This window comes from Siphateles boraxobius, unplaced genomic scaffold (assembly GCF_051911475.1).
Source record: "Siphateles boraxobius isolate OS27281-9 unplaced genomic scaffold, OSU_SipBor_1 25, whole genome shotgun sequence".
In the NCBI taxonomy this organism is placed as follows: Eukaryota; Metazoa; Chordata; class Actinopteri; order Cypriniformes; family Leuciscidae; genus Siphateles; species Siphateles boraxobius.
Genome location: NW_027508866.1, coordinates 2,519,653 through 2,538,383, shown reverse-complemented (window position 1 = coordinate 2,538,383; position 18,731 = coordinate 2,519,653). Strand labels below are relative to the sequence as shown.

The 18,731-nt window shown below is 45.2% G+C and overlaps 18 non-coding genes across 18 annotated transcripts; 11 read left to right on the top strand and 7 right to left on the bottom strand.

The window, feature by feature from the left end:
• Positions 1-783: 783 nt before the first annotated feature.
• Positions 784-856, bottom strand: trnar-ccg (transfer RNA arginine (anticodon CCG)). The gene has a single exon. It is a non-coding gene; the product is annotated as a tRNA-Arg (tRNA).
• A 160-nt stretch (positions 857-1,016) lies between these two features.
• trnap-ugg (transfer RNA proline (anticodon UGG)) lies at positions 1,017-1,088 on the top strand. Its single transcript has one exon. It is a non-coding gene; the product is annotated as a tRNA-Pro (tRNA).
• A 3,986-nt stretch (positions 1,089-5,074) lies between these two features.
• On the bottom strand, positions 5,075-5,147 carry trnar-ccg (transfer RNA arginine (anticodon CCG)). The gene has a single exon. It is a non-coding gene; the product is annotated as a tRNA-Arg (tRNA).
• Positions 5,148-5,307: 160 nt separating this feature from the next.
• On the top strand, positions 5,308-5,379 carry trnap-ugg (transfer RNA proline (anticodon UGG)). Its single transcript has one exon. It is a non-coding gene; the product is annotated as a tRNA-Pro (tRNA).
• Positions 5,380-6,956: 1,577 nt separating this feature from the next.
• trnaw-cca (transfer RNA tryptophan (anticodon CCA)) lies at positions 6,957-7,029 on the bottom strand. Its single transcript has one exon. It is a non-coding gene; the product is annotated as a tRNA-Trp (tRNA).
• A 160-nt stretch (positions 7,030-7,189) lies between these two features.
• On the top strand, positions 7,190-7,261 carry trnap-ugg (transfer RNA proline (anticodon UGG)). Its single transcript has one exon. It is a non-coding gene; the product is annotated as a tRNA-Pro (tRNA).
• Positions 7,262-7,579: 318 nt separating this feature from the next.
• trnap-cgg (transfer RNA proline (anticodon CGG)) lies at positions 7,580-7,651 on the top strand. The gene has a single exon. It is a non-coding gene; the product is annotated as a tRNA-Pro (tRNA).
• A 1,462-nt stretch (positions 7,652-9,113) lies between these two features.
• On the bottom strand, positions 9,114-9,186 carry trnar-ccg (transfer RNA arginine (anticodon CCG)). Its single transcript has one exon. It is a non-coding gene; the product is annotated as a tRNA-Arg (tRNA).
• A 160-nt stretch (positions 9,187-9,346) lies between these two features.
• Positions 9,347-9,418, top strand: trnap-ugg (transfer RNA proline (anticodon UGG)). The gene has a single exon. It is a non-coding gene; the product is annotated as a tRNA-Pro (tRNA).
• A 317-nt stretch (positions 9,419-9,735) lies between these two features.
• Positions 9,736-9,807, top strand: trnap-cgg (transfer RNA proline (anticodon CGG)). The gene has a single exon. It is a non-coding gene; the product is annotated as a tRNA-Pro (tRNA).
• Positions 9,808-11,267: 1,460 nt separating this feature from the next.
• Positions 11,268-11,340, bottom strand: trnap-ugg (transfer RNA proline (anticodon UGG)). The gene has a single exon. It is a non-coding gene; the product is annotated as a tRNA-Pro (tRNA).
• A 160-nt stretch (positions 11,341-11,500) lies between these two features.
• trnap-ugg (transfer RNA proline (anticodon UGG)) lies at positions 11,501-11,572 on the top strand. Its single transcript has one exon. It is a non-coding gene; the product is annotated as a tRNA-Pro (tRNA).
• A 318-nt stretch (positions 11,573-11,890) lies between these two features.
• Positions 11,891-11,962, top strand: trnap-cgg (transfer RNA proline (anticodon CGG)). Its single transcript has one exon. It is a non-coding gene; the product is annotated as a tRNA-Pro (tRNA).
• Positions 11,963-13,414: 1,452 nt separating this feature from the next.
• trnar-ccg (transfer RNA arginine (anticodon CCG)) lies at positions 13,415-13,487 on the bottom strand. The gene has a single exon. It is a non-coding gene; the product is annotated as a tRNA-Arg (tRNA).
• A 160-nt stretch (positions 13,488-13,647) lies between these two features.
• Positions 13,648-13,719, top strand: trnap-ugg (transfer RNA proline (anticodon UGG)). The gene has a single exon. It is a non-coding gene; the product is annotated as a tRNA-Pro (tRNA).
• Positions 13,720-15,286: 1,567 nt separating this feature from the next.
• Positions 15,287-15,359, bottom strand: trnar-ccg (transfer RNA arginine (anticodon CCG)). The gene has a single exon. It is a non-coding gene; the product is annotated as a tRNA-Arg (tRNA).
• Positions 15,360-15,519: 160 nt separating this feature from the next.
• Positions 15,520-15,591, top strand: trnap-ugg (transfer RNA proline (anticodon UGG)). The gene has a single exon. It is a non-coding gene; the product is annotated as a tRNA-Pro (tRNA).
• Positions 15,592-16,755: 1,164 nt separating this feature from the next.
• On the top strand, positions 16,756-16,827 carry trnap-ugg (transfer RNA proline (anticodon UGG)). The gene has a single exon. It is a non-coding gene; the product is annotated as a tRNA-Pro (tRNA).
• Positions 16,828-18,731: the final 1,904 nt, after the last annotated feature.

Here is an 18,731-nt window from a genome sequence, read left to right as displayed (position 1 = left end):
GTGTAGTACTTGACGTCACGTTCTGCAGCATCAGAGGCTGATGCTTTGGCAAAATTGAACTTTTTTTGCAGGTCTGTAGATGCTGTAGTGGGATTCAAAGCATTTTAAATCGCTGTTAACTGAATTACCGTGGCTCTTTTGCAGAAACGCTAAGCACGGGTATACTTGTTGTTCTGTGGAGTTTCTTTGAACAACTTTTCATTGACTTTTTGCAGCATCGGCTTAGAGCAAGCGCAACAAGCACGCCCTGGTAACAGCCTCCCTAGGTGGGAGGCTGATGCCTTTTAGTTCAAAGTCAAGCCTACGGCATAGCCTATATGCGGCTGTTTACATTTAGAGCCCGCCATTTCTGTTCCATGTGTTTTTCTCCAATTACACAGCCATTTTGGTTATATGGACAAAACAAACGTATCAATGATGTTTTTCGATGACTAGATTAATTTAAAGTTCATGACTCTTTCCCACCTGTTTTGTGTGCAGTCTGCCTCTCTGCTTTCGTACGCAAAGCCTTCGTCGTAGGTCCAGTGCAAAAGCAAGAAGTGGCCTTTTCCCCTTAGGCCACTGGGCCTCTTGCGCACAGTGCTTTGTGTAATTTCAGCCTGAAAGGGCACATGCACGGGCAGGCAAGAATGATTCACTGACAGTCTGACGCACACAAAAACCCACCACAGCTATGCGAAGTTTGTCCGTTCTATGCTAACTCAGATCTTGCGGTCATTATTGCTTTGAACAAACCATCCTTGAATTTGTCGAACATCCAACTTAAATATAGCCCATTAAAGACGACCCAGGTGGGACTTGAACTCACAATCTCCAGCTCCGGAGGCTGATGCCTTATCCATTAGGCCACTGGGCCTTGTCTGGAGTACTTTTTCCTTTAATCAGTAATTTGGCTTCAAGGGGTTTCTAACGCTCAAACAACTACACTTTCGTATCTCGACGCCAGGTCGTGTTCCGTCTTTGAGATGGGCTTCACTGAATTTGTGGCGCCCTCCCGAAAGACTTAATGTAAAAGAGGCTCGTTGGTCTAGGGGTATGAATCTCGCTTTGGGTGCGAGAGGTCCCGGGTTCAAATCCCGGACGAGCCCGGGGATTTCAGACCAAGCAGCGAGAGCAACAAGGTTGGATCCTTCCTTTTGCAGCACTGAGCCAAACTCAAAACTGTCATGTTTTTGAAACCCTTACTACTGCTTGTGTTCATCTGTACTACAACATAGCCAAGATTCAGCCAGATGACAAGCGCTTATTTCCTTGCACAGAACGAACTCAGAATCGCTGCCTGCCAGGGAGTGTGGCTCCCTAACGACAAACGCTTTCTATTAAAACTAGTGCCTTCCCATTCTGTAAGAGGCCAGCATTCAGTGACTCTACAAGTGTACGCAAGTAGCCTAATCTATTGTCAGTCAGGCTCGTTGGTCTAGGGGTATGATTCTCGCTTCGGGTGCTAGAGATCCCGGCTTCAAATCCCGGACGAGCCCTCTCACCTTTAGTATGAGTTCAAGGGTTCTCTGACTCTGTATGCAATTGCATGTGATACCACAGGATTTTTTTTTCTTTTTTTAAGCTGGGTGATAAAACAAATTGTGCTCTTCTTGGTGTATGAAAGGCATTGTTTTCCCTTAGAAGTTGACAGATAAGAAAGCTTATTCTGACGGAGAAGAAAGCTCATTCAGAAGCTCAAGCCCGCTTGAATGAGTCAGTCAGAAACTAGACTTGCTGAAGTTCTCTCTGGAGCTGAGACTCAGTGAGTTGCCCAAAAATCACCCGAAGGGCAATCTGATTATGGAGGAGTTAGCCATGTTGTCCTCCCCACCTCTCAGCCCCCGCCAAAGCATTTACTTTTCTTTATCAACAACTTCATAGTCTGGCCATTTACTGCAACCCACATAGTACTTGACGTCACGTTCTGCAGCATCAGAGGCTGATGCTTTGGCAAAATTGAACTTTTTTCGCAGGTCTGTAGATGCTGTAGTGGGATTCAAAGCATTTTAAATCGCTCTTAACTGAATTACCGTGGCTCTTTTGCAGAAACGCTAAGCACGGGTATACTTGTTGTTCTGTGGAGTTTCTTTGAACAACTTTTCATTGACTTTTTGCAGCATCGGCTTAGAGCAAGCGCAACAAGCACGCCCTAGTAACAGCCTCTCTAGGTGGGAGGCTGATGCCTTTTAGTTCAAAGTCAAGCCTACGGCATAGCCTATATGCGGCTGTTTACATTTAGAGCCCGCCATTTCTGTTCCATGTGTTTTTCTCCAATTACACAGCCATTTTGGTTATATGGACAAAACAAACGTATCAATGATGTTTTTCGATGACTAGATTAATTTAAAGTTCATGACTCTTTCCCACCTGTTTTGTGTGTAGTCTGCCTCTCTGCTTTCGTACGCAAAGCCTTCGTCGTAGGTCCAGTGCAAAAGCAAGAAGTGGCCTTTTCCCGGACAAGCGCTTATTTCCTTGCACAGAACGAACTCAGAATCGCTGCCTGCCAGGGAGTGTGGCTCCCTAACGACAAACGCTTTCTATTAAAACTAGTGCCTTCCCATTCTGTAAGAGGCCAGCATTCAGTGACTCTACAAGTGTACGCAAGTAGCCGAATCTATTGTCAGTCAGGCTCGTTGGTCTAGGGGTATGATTCTCGCTTCGGGTGCTAGAGATCCCGGCTTCAAATCCCGGACGAGCCCTCTCACCTTTAGTATGAGTTCAAGGGTTCTCTGACTCTGTATGCAATTGCATGTGATACCACAGGATTTTTTTTTTCTTTTTTTAAGCTGGGTGATAAAACAAATTGTGCTCTTCTTGGTGTATGAAAGGCATTGTTTTCCCTTAGAAGTTGACAGAGAAGAAAGCTCATTCTGACGGAGAAGAAAGCTCATTCAGAAGCTCAAGCCCGCTTGAATGAGTCAGTCAGAAACTAGACTTGCTGAAGTTCTCTCTGGAGCTGAGACTCAGTGAGTTGCCCAAAAATCACCCGAAGGGCAATCTGATTATGGAGGAGTTAGCCATGTTGTCCTCCCCACCTCTCAGCCCCCGCCAAAGCATTTACTTTTCTTTATCAACAACTTCATAGTCTGGCCATTTACTGCAACCCACATAGTACTTGACGTCACGTTCTGCAGCATCAGAGGCTGATGCTTTGGCAAAATTGAACTTTTTTCGCAGGTCTGTAGATGCTGTAGTGGGATTCAAAGCATTTTAAATCGCTCTTAACTGAATTACCGTAGCTCTTTTGCAGAAACGCTAAGCACGGGTATACTTGTTGTTCTGTGGAGTTTCTTTGAACAACTTTTCATTGACTTTTTGCAGTATCGGCTTAGAGCAAGCGCAACAAGCACGCCCTAGTAACAGCCTCCCTAGGTGGGAGGCTGATGCCTTTTAGTTCAAAGTCAAGCCTACGGCATAGCCTATATGCGGCTGTTTGCATTTAGAGCCCGCCATTTATGTTCCATGTGTTTTTCTCCAATTACACAGCCATTTTGGTTATATGGACAAAACAAACGTATCAATGATGTTTTTCGATGACTAGATTAATTTAAAGTTCATGACTCTTTCCCACCTGTTTTGTGTGTAGTCTGCCTCTCTGCTTTCGTACGCAAAGCCTTCGTCGTAGGTCCAGTGCAAAAGCAAGAAGTGGCCTTTCCCGGACAAGCGCTTATTTCCTTGCACAGAACGAACTCAGAATCGCTGCCTGCCAGGGAGTGTGGCTCCCTAACGACAAACGCTTTCTATTAAAACTAGTGCCTTCCCATTCTGTAAGAGGCCAGCATTCAGTGACTCTACAAGTGTACGCAAGTAGCCGAATCTATTGTCAGTCAGGCTCGTTGGTCTAGGGGTATGATTCTCGCTTCGGGTGCTAGAGATCCCGGCTTCAGATCCCGGACGAGCCCTTTCACCTTTAGTATGAGTTCAAGTGTTCTCTGACTCTGTATGCAATTGCATGTGATACCACAGGATTTTTTTTTGCTTTTTTTAAGCTGGGTGATAAAACAAATTGTGCTCTTCTTGGTGTATGAAAGGCATTGTTTTCCCTTAGAAGTTGACGGATAAGAAAGCTTATTCTGACGGAGAAGAAAGCTCATTCAGAAGCTCAAGCCCGCTTGAATGAGTCAGTCAGAAACTAGACTTGCTGAAGTTCTCTCTGGAGCTGAGACTCAGTGAGTTGCCCAAAAATCACCCGAAGGGCAATCTGATTATGGAGGAGTTAGCCATGTTGTCCTCCCCACCTCTCAGCCCCCGCCAAAGCATTTACTTTTCTTTATCAACAACTTCATAGTCTGGCCATTTACTGCAACCCACATAGTACTTGACGTCACGTTCTGCAGCATCAGAGGCTGATGCTTTGGCAAAATTGAACTTTTTTCGCAGGTCTGTAGATGCTGTAGTGGGATTCAAAGCATTTTAAATCGCTCTTAACTGAATTACCGTGGCTCTTTTGCAGAAACGCTAAGCACGGGTATACTTGTTGTTCTGTGGAGTTTCTTTGAACAACTTTTCATTGACTTTTTGCAGCATCGGCTTAGAGCAAGCGCAACAAGCACACCCTAGTAACAGCCTCCCTAGGTGGGAGGCTGATGCCTTTTAGTTCAAAGTCAAGCCTACGGCATAGCCTATATGCGGCTGTTTGCATTTAGAGCCCGCCATTTATGTTCCATGTGTTTTTCTCCAATTACACAGCCATTTTGGTTATATGGTCAAAACAAACGTATCAATGATGTTTTTCGATGACTAGATTAATTTAAAGTTCATGACTCTTTCCCACCTGTTTTGTGTGTAGTCTGCCTCTCTGCTTTCGTACGCAAAGCCTTCGTCGTAGGTCCAGTGCAAAAGCAAGAAGTGGCCTTTTCCCCTTAGGCCACTGGGCCTCTTGCGCACAGTGCTTTGTGTAATTTCAGCCTGAAAGGGCACATGCACGGGCAGGCAAGAATGATTCACTGACAGTCTGACGCACACAAAACCCCACCACAGCTATCCGAAGTTTGTCCGTTCTATGCTAACTCAGATCTTGCGGTCATTATTGCTTTGAACAAACCATCCTTGAATTTGTCGAACATCCAACTTAAATATAACCCATTAAAGACGACCCAGGTGGGACTTGAACTCACAATCTCCTGCTCCGGAGGCTGATGCCTTATCCATTAGGCCACTGGGCCTTGTCTGGAGCTCTTTTTCCTTTGATCAGTAATTTGGCTTCAAGGGGTTTCTAACGCTCAAACAACTACACTTTCGTATCTCGACGCCAGGTCGTGTTCCGTCTTTGAGATGGGCTTCACTGAATTTGTGGCGCCCTCCCGAAAGACTTAATGTAAAAGAGGCTCGTTGGTCTAGGGGTATGATTCTCGCTTTGGGTGCGAGAGGTCCCGGGTTCAAATCCCGGACGAGCCCGGGGATTTCAGACCAAGCAGCGAGAGCAACAAGGTTGGATCCTTCCTTTTGCAGCACTGAGCCAAACTCAAAACTGTCATGTTTTTGAAACCCTTACTACTGCTTTTGTTCATCTGTACTACAACATAGCCAAGATTCAGCCAGATGACAAGCGCTTATTTCCTTGCACAGAACGAACTCAGAATCGCTGGCTGCCAGGGAGTGTGGCTCCGTAACGACAAACGCTTTCTATTAAAACTAGTGCCTTCCCATTCTGTAAGAGGCCAGCATTCAGTGACTCTACAAGTGTAAGCAAGTAGCCGAATCTATTGTCAGTCAGGCTCGTTGGTCTAGGGGTATGATTCTTGCTTCGGGTGCTAGAGATCCCGGCTTCAAATCCCGGACGAGCCCTCTCACCTTTAGTATGAGTTCAAGGGTTCTCTGATTCTGTATGCAATTGCATGTGATACCACAGGATTTTTTTTTCTTTTTTTAAGCTGGGTGATAAAACAAATTGTGCTCTTCTTGGTGTATGAAAGGCATTGTTTTCCCTTAGAAGTTGACAGAGAAGAAAGCTCATTCTGACAGAGAAGAAACTCATTCAGAAGCTCAAACCCGCTTGAATGAGTCAGTCAGAAACCAGACTTGCTGAAGTTCTATCTGGAGCTGAGACTCAGTGAGTTGCCCAAAAATCACCCGAAGGGCAATCTGATTATGGAGGAGTTAGCCATGTTGTCCTCCCCACCTCTCAGCCCCCGCCAAAGCATTTACTTTTCTTTATCAACAACTTCATAGTCTGGCCATTTACTGCAACCCACATAGTACTTGACGTCACGTTCTGCAGCATCAGAGGCTGATGCTTTGGCAAAATTGAACTTTTTTCGCAGGTCTGTAGATGCTGTAGTGGGATTCAAAGCATTTTAAATCGCTCTTAACTGAATTACCGTGGCTCTTTTGCAGAAACGCCAAGCACGGGTATACTTGTTGTTCTGTGGAGTTTCTTTGAACAACTTTTCATTGACTTTTTGCAGCATCGGCTTAGAGCAAGCGCAACAAGCACGCCCTAGTAACAGCCTCCCTAGGTGGGAGGCTGATGCCTTTTAGTTCAAAGTCAAGCCTACGGCATAGCCTATATGCGGCTGTTTACATTTAGAGCCCGCCATTTATGTTCCATGTGTTTTTCTCCAATTACACAGCCATTTTGGTTATATGGACAAAACAAATGTATCAATGATGTTTTTCGATGACTAGATTAATTTAAAGTTCATGACTCTTTTCCACCTGTTTTGTGTGTAGTCTGCCTCTCTGCTTTCGTACGCAAAGCCTTCGTTGTAGGACCAGTGCAAAAGCAAGAAGTGGCCTTTCCCCTTAGGCCACTGGGCCTCTTGCGCACAGTGCTTTGTGCAATTTCAGCCTGAAAGGGCACATGCACGGGCAGGCAAGAATGATTCACTGACAGTCTGACGCACACAAAAACCCACCACAGCTATCCGAAGTTTGTCCGTTCTATGCTAACTCAGATCTTGCGGTCATTATTGCTTTGAACAAACCATCCTTGAATTTGTCGAACATCCAACTTAAATATAGCCCATTAAAGACGACCCAGGTGGGACTTGAACTCACAATCTCCAGCTCTGGAGGCTGATGCCTTATCCATTAGGCCACTGGGCCTTGTCTGGAGTTCTTTTTCCTTTGATCAGTAATTTGGCTTCAAGGGGTTTCTAACGCTCAAACAGCTACACTTTCGTATCTCGACGCCAGGTCGTGTTCCGTCTTTGAGATGGGCTTCACTGAATTTGTGGCGCCCTCCTGAAAGACTTAATGTAAAAGAGGCTCGTTGGTCTAGGGGTATGATTCTCGCTTTGGGTGCGAGAGGTCCCGGGTTCAAATCCCGGACGAGCCCGGGGATTTCAGACCAAGCAGCTAGAGCAACAAGGTTGGATCCTTCCTTTTGCAGCACTGAGACAAACTCAAAACTGTCATGTTTTTGAAACCCTTACTTCTGCTTGTGTTCATCTGTACTACAACATAGCCAAGATTCAGCCAGATGACAAGCGCTTATTTCCTTGCACAGAACGAACTCAGAATCGCTGCCTGCCAGAGAGTGTGGCTCCCTAACGACAAACGCTTTCTATTAAAACTAGTGCCTTCCCATTCTGTAAGAGGCCAGCATTCAGTGACTTTACAAGTGTACGCAAGTAGCCGAATCTATTGTCAGTCAGGCTCGTTGGTCTAGGGGTATGATTCTCGCTTCGGGTGCGAGAGGTCCCGGGTTCAAATCCCGGACGAGCCCAGCAGTTTCAGAACAAGCAGCCAGTCAGATGACAAGCGTTTATTTCCTGCACAGAATGTACTCTGAATCGCTGCCGGCCAGAGAGTACGGGTCCCTAACGACAAAGGCTCTTATTAAAACTAGTCCCTGCTCATTCTGTTTGAGGCCAGCGTTCGGTGACTGTACAAGTGTACGCAAGTAGCCCCATCCAGCGTCAGGCAGGCTCGTTGGTCTAGTGGTATGATTCTCGCTTCGGGTGCTAGAGATCCCGGCTTCAAATCCCGGACGAGCCCTCTCACCTTTAGTATGAGTTCAAGGGTTCTCTGACTCTGTATGCAATTGCATGTGATACCACAGGATATTTTTTTTCTTTTTTTAAGCTGGGTGATAAAACAAATTGTGCTCTTCTTGGTGTATGAAAGGCATTGTTTTCCCTTAGAAGTTGACAGAGAAGAAAGCTCATTCTGACGGAGAAGAAAGCTCATTCAGAAGCTGAAGCCCGCTTGAATGAGTCAGTCAGAAACTAGACTTGCTGAAGTTCTCTCTGGAGCTGAGACTCAGTGAGTTGCCCAAAAATCACCCGAAGGGCAATCTGATTATGGAGGAGTTAGCCATGTTGTCCTCCCCACCTCTCAGCCCCCGCCAAAGCATTTACTTTTCTTTATCAACAACTTCATAGTCTGGCCATTTACTGCAACCCACATAGTACTTGACGTCACGTTCTGCAGCATCAGAGGCTGATGCTTTGGCAAAATTGAACTTTTTTCGCAGGTCTGTAGATGCTGTAGTGGGATTCAAAGCATTTTAAATCGCTCTTAACTGAATTACCGTGGCTCTTTTGCAGAAACGCTAAGCACGGGTATACTTGTTGTTCTGTGGAGTTTCTTTGAACAACTTTTCATTGACTTTTTGCAGCATCGGCTTAGAGCAAGCGCAACAAGCACGCCCTAGTAACAGCCTCCCTAGGTGGGAGGCTGATGCCTTTTAGTTCAAAGTCAAGCCTACGGCATAGCCTATATGCGGCTGTTTACATTTACAGCCCGCCATTTCTGTTCCATGTGTTTTTCTCCAATTACACAGCCATTTTGGTTATATGGACAAAACAAACGTATCAATGATGTTTTTCGATGACTAGATTAATTTAAAGTTCATGACTCTTTCCCACCTGTTTTGTGTGTAGTCTGCCTCTCTGCTTTCGTACGCAAAGCCTTCGTCGTAGGTCCAGTGCAAAAGCAAGAAGTGGCCTTTTCCCCTTAGGCCACTGGGCCTCTTGCGCACAGTGCTTTGTGTAATTTCAGCCTGAAAGGGCACATGCACGGGCAGGCAAGAATGATTCACTGACAGTCTGACGCACACAAAACCCCACCACAGCTATCCGAAGTTTGTCCAGTCTATGCTAACTCAGATCTTGCGGTCATTATTGCTTTGAACAAACCATCCTTGAATTTGTCGAACATCCAACTTAAATATAGCCCATTAAAGACGACCCAGGTGGGACTTGAACTCACAATCTCCAGCTCCGGAGGCTGATGCCTTATCCATTAGGCCACTGGGCCTTGTCTGGAGTTCTTTTACCTTTGATCAGTAATTTGGCTTCAAGGGGTTTCTAACGCTCAAACAGCTACACTTTCGTATCTCGACGCCAGGTCGTGTTCCGTCTTTGAGATGGGCTTCACTGAATTTGTGACGCCCTCCCGAAAGACTTAATGTAAAAGAGGCTCGTTGGTCTAGGGGTATGATTCTCGCTGTGGGTGCGAGAGGTCCCGGGTTCAAATCCCGGACGAGCCCGGGGATTTCAGACCAAGCAGCTAGAGCAACAAGGTTGGATCCTTCCTTTTGCAGCACTGAGCCAAACTCAAAACTGTCATGTTTTGAAACCCTTACTACTGCTTGTGTTCATCTGTACTACAACATAGCCAAGATTCAGCCAGATGACAAGCGCTTATTTCCTTGCACAGAACGAACTCAGAATCGCTGCCTGCCAGGGAGTGTGGCTCCCTAACGACAAACGCTTTCTATTAAAACTAGTGCCTTCCCATTCTGTAAGAGGCCAGCATTCAGTGACTCTACAAGTGTACGCAAGTAGCCGTATCTATTGTCAGTCAGGCTCGTTGGTCTAGGGGTATGATTCTCGCTTCGGGTGCGAGAGGTCCCGGGTTCAAATCCCGGACGAGCCCAGCAGTTTCAGAACAAGCAGCCAGTCAGATGATAAGCGTTTATTTCCTGCACAGAATGTACTCTGAATCGCTGCCTGCCAGAGAGTACGGCTCCCTAACGACAAACGCTCTTATTAAAACTAGTCCCTGCTCATTCTGTTTGAGGCCAGCGTTCGGTGACTGTACAAGTGTACGCAAGTAGCCCCATCCAGCGTCAGGCAGGCTCGTTGGTCTAGTGGTATGATTCTCGCTTCGGGTGCTAGAGATCCCGGCTTCAAATCCCGGGCGAGCCCTCTCACCTTTAGTATGAGTTCAAGGGTTCTCTGACTCTGTATGCAATTGCATGTGATACCACAGGATTTTTTTTTCTTTTTTTAAGCTGGGTGATAAAACAAATTGTGCTCTTCTTGGTGTATGAAAGGCATTGTTTTCCCTTAGAAGTTGACAGAGAAGAAAGCTCATTCTGACGGAGAAGAAAGCTCATTCAGAAGCTCAAGCCCGCTTGAATGAGTCAGTCAGAAACTAGACTTGCTGAAGTTCTCTCTGGAGCTGAGACTCAGTGAGTTGCCCAAAAATCACCCGAAGGGCAATCTGATTATGGAGGAGTTAGCCATGTTGTCCTCCCCACCTCTCAGCCCCCACCAAAGCATTTACTTTTCTTTATCAACAACTTCATAGTCTGGCCATTTACTGCAACCCACATAGTACTTGACGTCACGTTCTGCTGCATCAGAGGCTGATGCTTTGGCAAAATTGAACATTTTTCGCAGGTCTGTAGATGCTGTAGTGGGATTCAAAGCATTTTAAATAGCTCTTAACTGAATTACCGTGGCTCTTTTGCAGAAACGCTAAGCACGGGTATACTTGTTGTTCTGTGGAGTTTCTTTGAACAACTTTTCATTGACTTTTTGCAGCATCGGCTTAGAGCAAGCGCAACAAGCACGCCTTAGTAACAGCCTCCCTAGGTGGAGGGCTGATGCCTTTTAGTTCAAAGTCAAGCCTACGGCATAGCCTATATGCGGCTGTTTACATTTAGAGCCCGCCATTTCTGTTCCATGTGTTTTTCTCCAATTACACAGCCATTTTGGTTATATGGACAAAACAAACGTATCAATGATGTTTTTCGATGACTAGATTAATTTAAAGTTCATGACTCTTTCCCACCTGTTTTGTGTGTAGTCTGCCTCTCTGCTTTCGTACGCAAAGCCTCTGTCGTAGGTCCAGTGCAAAAGCAAGAAGTGGCCTTTTCCCCTTAGGCCACTGGGCCTCTTGCGCACAGTGCTTTGTGTAATTTCAGCCTGAAAGGGCACATGCACGGGCAGGCAAGAATGATTCACTGACAGTCTGACGCACACAAAACCCCACCACAGCTATCCGAAGTTTGTCAGTTCTATGCTAACTCAGATCTTGCGGTCATTATTGCTTTGAACAAACCATCCTTGAATTTGTCGAACATCCAACTTAAATATAGCCCATTAAAGCAACCCAGGTGGGACTTGAACTCACAATCTCCAGCTCCCAAGGCTGATGCCTTATCCATTAGGCCACTGGGCCTTGTCTGGAGTTCTTTTTCCTTTGATCTGTAATTTGGCTTCAAAGGGTTTCTAACGCTCAAACAGCTACACTTTCGTATCTCGACGCCGGGTCGTGTTCCGTCTTTGAGATGGGCTTCACTGAATTTGTGGCGCCCTCCCGAAAGACTTAATGTAAAAGAGGCTTGTTGGTCTAGGGGTATGATTCTCGCTTTGGGTGCGAGAGGTCCCGGGTTCAAATCCCGGACGAGCCCGGGGATTTCAGACCAAGCAGCTAGAGCAACAAGGTTGGATCCTTCCTTTTGCAGCACTGAGCCAAACTCAAAACTGTCATGTTTTTGAAACCCTTACTACTGCTTGTGTTCATCTGTACTTCAACATAGCCAAGATTCAGCCAGATGACAAGCGCTTATTTCCTTGCACAGAACGAACTCAGAATCGCTGCCTGCCAGGGAGTGTGGCTCCGTAACGACAAACGCTTTCTATTAAAACTAATGCCTTCCCATTCTGTAAGAGGCCAGCATTCAGTGACTCTACAACTGTACGCATGTAGCCGAATCTATTGTCAATCAGGCTCGTTGGTCTAGGGGTATGATTCTCGCTTCGGGTGCGAGAGGTCCCGGGTTCAAATCCCGGACGAGCCCATTAGTTTCAGAACAAGCAGCCAGTCAGATGACAAGCGTTTATTTCCAGCACAGAATGTACTCTGAATCGCTGCCTGCCAGAGAGTACGGCTCCCTAACGACAAACGCTCTTATTAAACCTAGTCCCTGCTCATTCTGTTTGAGGCCAGCGTTCGGTGACTGTACAAGTGTACGCAAGTAGCCCCATCCAGCGTCAGGCGGTCTAGTGGTATGATTCTCGCTTCGGGTGCTAGAGATCTCGGCTTCAAATCCCGGACGAGCCCTCTCACCTTTAGTATGAGTTCAAGGGTTCTCTGACTCTGTATGCAATTGCATGTGATACCACAGGATTTTTTTTTTCTTTTTTTAAGCTGGGTGATAAAACAAATTGTGCTCTTCTTGGTGTATGAAAGGCATTGTTTTCCCTTAGAAGTTGACAGAGAAGAAAGCTCATTCTGACGGAGAAGTAAGCTCATTCAGAAGCTCAAGCCCGCTTGAATGAGTCAGTCAGAAACTAGACTTGCTGAAGTTCTCTCTGGAGCTGAGACTCAGTGAGTTGCCCAAAAATCACCCGAAGGGCAATCTGATTATGGAGGAGTTAGCCATGTTGTCCTCCCCACCTCTCAGCCCCCGCCAAAGCATTTACTTTTCTTTATCAACAACTTCATAGTCTGGCCATTTACTGCAACCCACATAGTACTTGACGTCACGTTCTGCAGCATCAGAGGCTGATGCTTTGGCAAAATTGAACTTTTTTCGCAGGTCTGTAGATGCTGTAGTGGGATTCAAAGCATTATAAATAGCTCTTAACTGAATTACCGTGGCTCTTTTGTAGAAACGCTAAGCACGGGTATACTTGTTGTTCTGTGGAGTTTCTTTGAACAACTTTTCATTGACTTTTTGCAGCATCGGCTTAGAGCAAACGCAACAAGCACGCCCTAGTAACAGCCTCCCTAGGTGGAGGGCTGATGCCTTTTAGTTCAAAGTCAAGCCTACGGCATAGCCTATATGCGGCTGTTTACATTTAGAGCCCGCCATTTCTGTTCCATGTGTTTTTCTCCAATTACACAGCCATTTTGGTTATATGGACAAAACAAACGTATCAATGATGTTTTTCGATGACTAGATTAATTTAAAGTTCATGACTCTTTCCCACCTGTTTTGTGTGTAGTCTGCCTCTCTGCTTTCGTACGCAAAGCCTTCGTCGTAGGTCCAGTGCAAAAGCAAGAAGTGGCCTTTTCCCCTTAGGCCACTGGGCCTCTTGCGCACAGTGCTTTGTGTAATTTCAGCCTGAAAGGGCACATGCACGGGCAGGCAAGAATGATTCACTGACAGTCTGACGCACACAAAACCCCACCACAGCTATCCGAAGTTTGTCCGTTCTATGCTAACTCAGATCTTGCGGTCATTATTGCTTTGAACAAACCATCCTTGAATTTGTCGAACATCCAACTTAAATATAGCCCATTAAAGCAACCCAGGTGGGACTTGAACTCACAATCTCCAGCTCCGGAGGCTGATGCCTTATCCATTAGGCCACTGGGCCTTGTCTGGAGTTCTTTTTCCTTTGATCTGTAATTTGGCTTCAAAGGGTTTCTAACGCTCAAACAGCTACACTTTCGTATCTCGACGCCGGGTCGTGTTCCGTCTTTGAGATGGGCTTCACTGAATTTGTGGCGCCCTCCCGAAAGACTTAATGTAAAAGAGGCTCGTTGGTCTAGGGGTATGATTCTCGCTTTGGGTGCGAGAGGTCCCGGGTTCAAATCCCGGACGAGCCCGGGGATTTCAGACCAAGCAGCTAGAGCAACAAGGTTGGATCCTTCCTTTTGCAGCACTGAGCCAAACTCAAAACTGTCATGTTTTTGAAACCCTTACTACTGCTTGTGTTCATCTGTACTACAACACAGTCAGATGACAAGCGTTTATTTCCTGCACAGAATGTACTCTGAATCGCTGCCTGCCAGAGAGTACGGCTCCCTAACGACAAACGCTCTTATTAAAACTAGTCCCTGCTCATTCTGTTTGAGGCCAGCGTTCGGTGACTGTACAAGTGTACGCAAGTAGCCCCATCCAGCGTCAGGCAGGCTCGTTGGTCTAGTGGTATGATTCTCGCTTCGGGTGCTAGAGATCCCGGCTTCAAATCCCGGGCGATCCCTCTCACCTTTAGTATGAGTTCAAGGGTTCTCTGACTCTGTATGCAATTGCATGTGATACCACAGGATTTTTTTTTTCTTTTTTTAAGCTGGGTGATAAAACAAATTGTGCTCTTCTTGGTGTATGAAAGGCATTGTTTTCCCTTAGAAGTTGACAGAGAAGAAAGCTCATTCTGACGGAGAAGAAAGCTCATTCAGAAGCTCAAGCCTGCTTGAATGAGTCAGTCAGAAACTAGACTTGCTGAAGTTCTCTCTGGAGCTGAGACTCAGTGAGTTGCCCAAAAATCACCCGAAGGGCAATCTGATTATGGAGGAGTTAGCCATGTTGTCCTCCCCACCTCTCAGCCCCCGCCAAAGCATTTACTTTTCTTTATCAACAACTTCATAGTCTGGCCATTTACTGCAACCCACATAGTACTTGACGTCACGTTCTGCAGCATCAGAGGCTGATGCTTTGGCAAAATTGAACTTTTTTCGCAGGTCTGTAGATGCTGTAGTGGGATTCAAAGCATTTTAAATCGCTCTTAAATGAATTACCGTGACTCTTTGAGCAGAAACGCTAAGCACGGGTATACTTGTTGTTCTGTGGAGTTTCTTTGAACAACTTTTCATTGACTTTTTGCAGCATCGGCTTAGAGCAAGCGCAACAAGCACGCCCTAGTAACAGCCTCCCTAGGTGGGAGGCTGATGCCTTTTAGTTCAAAGTCAAGCCTACGGCATAGCCTATATGCGGCTGTTTACATTTAGAGCCCGCCATTTCTGTTCCATGTGTTTTTCTCCAATTACACAGCCATTTTGGTTATATGGACAAAACAAACGTATCAATGATGTTTTTCGATGACTAGATTAATTAAAATTCATGACTCTTTCCCACCTGTTTTGTGTGTAGTCTGCCTCTCTGCTTTCGTACGCAAAGCCTTCGTCGTAGGTCCAGTGCAAAAGCAAGAAGTGGCCTTTTCCCCTTAGGCCACTGGGCCTCTTGCGCACAGTGCTTTGTGTAATTTCAGCCTGAAAGGGCACATGCACGGGCAGGCAAGAATGATTCACTGACAGTCTGACGCACACAAAACCCCACCACAGCTATCCGAAGTTTGTCCGTTCTATGCTAACTCAGATCTTGCGGTCATTATTGCTTTGAACAAACCATCCTTGAATTTGTCGAACATCCAACTTAAATATAGCCCATTAAAGACGACCCAGGTGGGACTTGAACTCACAATCTCCAGCTCCGGAGGCTGATGCCTTATCCATTAGGCCACTGGGCCTTGTCTGGAGTTCTTTTTCCTTTGATCAGTAATTTGGCTTCAAGGGGTTTCTAACGCTCAAACAGCTACACTTTCGTATCTCGACGCCAGGTCGTGTTCCGTCTTTGAGATGGGCTTCACTGAATTTGTGGCGCCCTCCCGAAAGACTTAATGTAAAAGAGGCTCGTTGGTCTAGGGGTATGATTCTCGCTTTGGGTGCGAGAGGTCCCGGGTTCAAATCCCGGACGAGCCCGGGGATTTCAGACCAAGCAGCTAGAGCAACAAGGTTGGATCCTTCCTTTTGCAGCACTGAGCCAAACTCAAAACTGTCATGTTTTTGAAACCCTTACTACTGCTTGTGTTCATCTGTACTACAACATAGCCAAGATTCAGCCAGATGACAAGCGCTTATTTCCTTGCACAGAACGAACTCAGAATCGCTGCCTGCCAGGGAGTGTGGCTCCCTAACGACAAACGCTTTCTATTAAAACTAGTGCCTTCCCATTCTGTAAGAGGCCAGCATTCAGTGACTCTACAAGTGTACGCAGAGATCCCGGCTTCAAATCCCGGACGAGCCCTCTCACCTTCAGTATGAGTTCAAGGGTTCTCTGACTCTGTATGCAATTGCATGTGATACCACAGGATTTTTTTTTCTTTTTTTAAGCTGGGTGATAAAACAAATTGTGCTCTTCTTGGTGTATGAAAGGCATTGTTTTCCCTTAGAAGTTGACAGAGAAGAAAGCTCATTCTGACGGAGAAGAAAGCTCATTCAGAAGCTCAAGCCCGCTTGAATGAGTCAGTCAGAAACTAGACTTGCTGAAGTTCTCTCTGGAGCTGAGACTCAGTGAGTTGCCCAAAAATCACCCGAAGGGCAATCTGATTATGGAGGAGTTAGCCATGTTGTCCTCCCCACCTCTCAGCCCCGCCAAAGCATTTACTTTTCTTTATCACCCACTTCATAGTCTGGCCATTTACTGCAACCCACATAGTACTTGACGTCACGTTCTGCAGCATCAGAGGCTGATGCTTTGGCAAAATTGAACTTTTTTCGCCGGTCTGTAGATGCTGTAGTGGGATTCAAAGCATTTTAAATCGCTCTTAACTGAATTACCGTGGCTCTTTTGCAGAAACGCTAAGAACGGGTATACTTGTTGTTCTGTGGAGTTTCTTTGAACAACTTTTCATTGACTTTTTGCAGCATCGGCTTAGAGCAAGCGCAACAAGCACGTCCTAGTAACAGCCTCCCTAGGTGGGAGGCTGGTGCCTTTTAGTTCAAAGTCAAGCCTACGGCATAGCCTATATGCGGCTGTTTACATTTAGAGCCCGCCAGTGGGAACTAGTGCCTTCCCATTCTGTAAGAGGCCAGCATTCAGTGACTCTACAAGTGTACGCAAGTAGTCGAATCTATTGTCAGTCAGGCTCGTTGGTCTAGGGGTATGATTCTCGCTTTGGGTGCGAGAGGTCCTGGGTTCAAATCCTGGACGAGCCCAGCAGATTCAGAACAAGCAGCCAGTCAGATGACAAGCGTTTATTTCTTGCACAGAACGTACTCTGAATCGCTGCCTGCCAGAGAGTACGGCTCCCTAACGACAAACGCTCTTATCAAAACTAGTGCCTGCTCATTCTGTTTGAGGCCAGCGTTCGGTGACTGTACAAGTGTACGCAAGTAGCCCCATCTTCTTTGAACAACTTTGCATTGACTTTTTGCAGCATCGGCTTAGAAAAAGCGCAACAAGCACGCCCTAGTAACAGCCTCCCTAGGTGGGAGGCTGATGCCTTTTAGTTCAAAGTCAAGCCTACGGCATAGCCTATATGCAGCTGTTTACATTTAGAGCCCGCCATTTCTGTTCCATGTATTTTTCTCCAATTACACAGCCATTTTGGTTATATGGACAAAACAAACGTATCAATGATGTTTAGCGATGACTAGATTAATTTAAAGTTCATGACTCTTTCCCACCTGTTTTGTGTGTAGTCTGCCTCTCTGCTTTCGTACGCAAAGCCTTCGTCGTAGGTCCAGTGCAAAAGCAAGAAGTGGCCTTTTCCCGGACGAGCCCTCTCACCTTTAGTATGAGTTCAAGGGTTCTCTGACTCTGTATGCAATTGCATATGATACCACAGGATTTTTTTTTTTTTTTTAAGCTGGGTGATAAAACAAATTGTGCTCTTCTTGGTGTATGAAAGGCATTGTTTACCCTTAGAAGTTGACAGAGAAGAAAGCTCATTCTGACGGAGAAGAAAGCTCATTCAGAAGCTCAAGCCCGCTTGAATGAGTCAGTCAGAAACTAGACTTGCTGAAGTTCTCTCTGGAGCTGAGACTCAGTGAGTTGCCCAAAAATCACCCGAAGGGCAATCTGATTATGGAGGAGTTAGCCATGTTGTCCTCCCCACCTCTCAGCCCCCGCCAAAGCATTTACTTTTCTTTATCAACAACTTCATAGTCTGGCCATTTACTGCAACCCACATACACTGGAAAAAAGGCCACTCCAAAAATAAGCAAAAAAAAAATAATACAAGATATTTTTGCTTGTAATAAGCAAAAAAATCTGCCAATGGAACAAGTGAAAATTCTCTTGGTAAGATTTCTTGAAATAAGACATTATATTTAAGCCTTAAAAGATATGAGTGATCTTGAAATTAGCTGGGAAAACTCATTTTTAGCTATATTTTACTAGTATTGTGATGTTTTATGTCTCATAATAAGCTTGTCATGCTCAAAAATAGTATTTTCCCCTCAAAAGTAGCATTTTCTTTTGTCATCCTGTTTGTTTCAAGTGTATTTAACTAATTTTTAGTTCTATAATTGTTACACTGTTCTAGATTTAAGTCACCACCAACTTGAAATAAGATTGGAAATGGGCATTTTGAGACAAAATGCCTTGAAGTTAGTATTCCTGACTCATATTAGGCAGTGCTTTTTTGCCATAATAAGCCATAATTTACCATCCTGTCATCATCTCAAGTGTATTTACCTTATTGTAAGCTCAACAAAAGTAATACTGTTCTAGATTCAAGACATTTTACCTACTAGATTCAAGACATTAACTACTGTTTACTAGACCGAAAAAGTGAAAAATAGACTTGCATTTAACTATTTTTTTTTTTGTTTGTTTTTTAAACAGCAAAAAGTCCCAGAGGACTGCATAAAAGGGAAACAGCTTAATTTTTCTCAACATTTTGGCTCACAGTATTTATGGAACTGCATTATGAAAACATAGTAGAACATTTTATAGATTATAAATGTAAGATCCCTTTACCCTACTCCCACACCTAAACATACCCATTTTATAGACAATATTAAAAGGATAAAACATAATGAACATAATGTGTAGGGAAATGGCAGTTTTATTAACAATAAAGCATCTAAATATAGTTTGAGCCACTAATCCTACC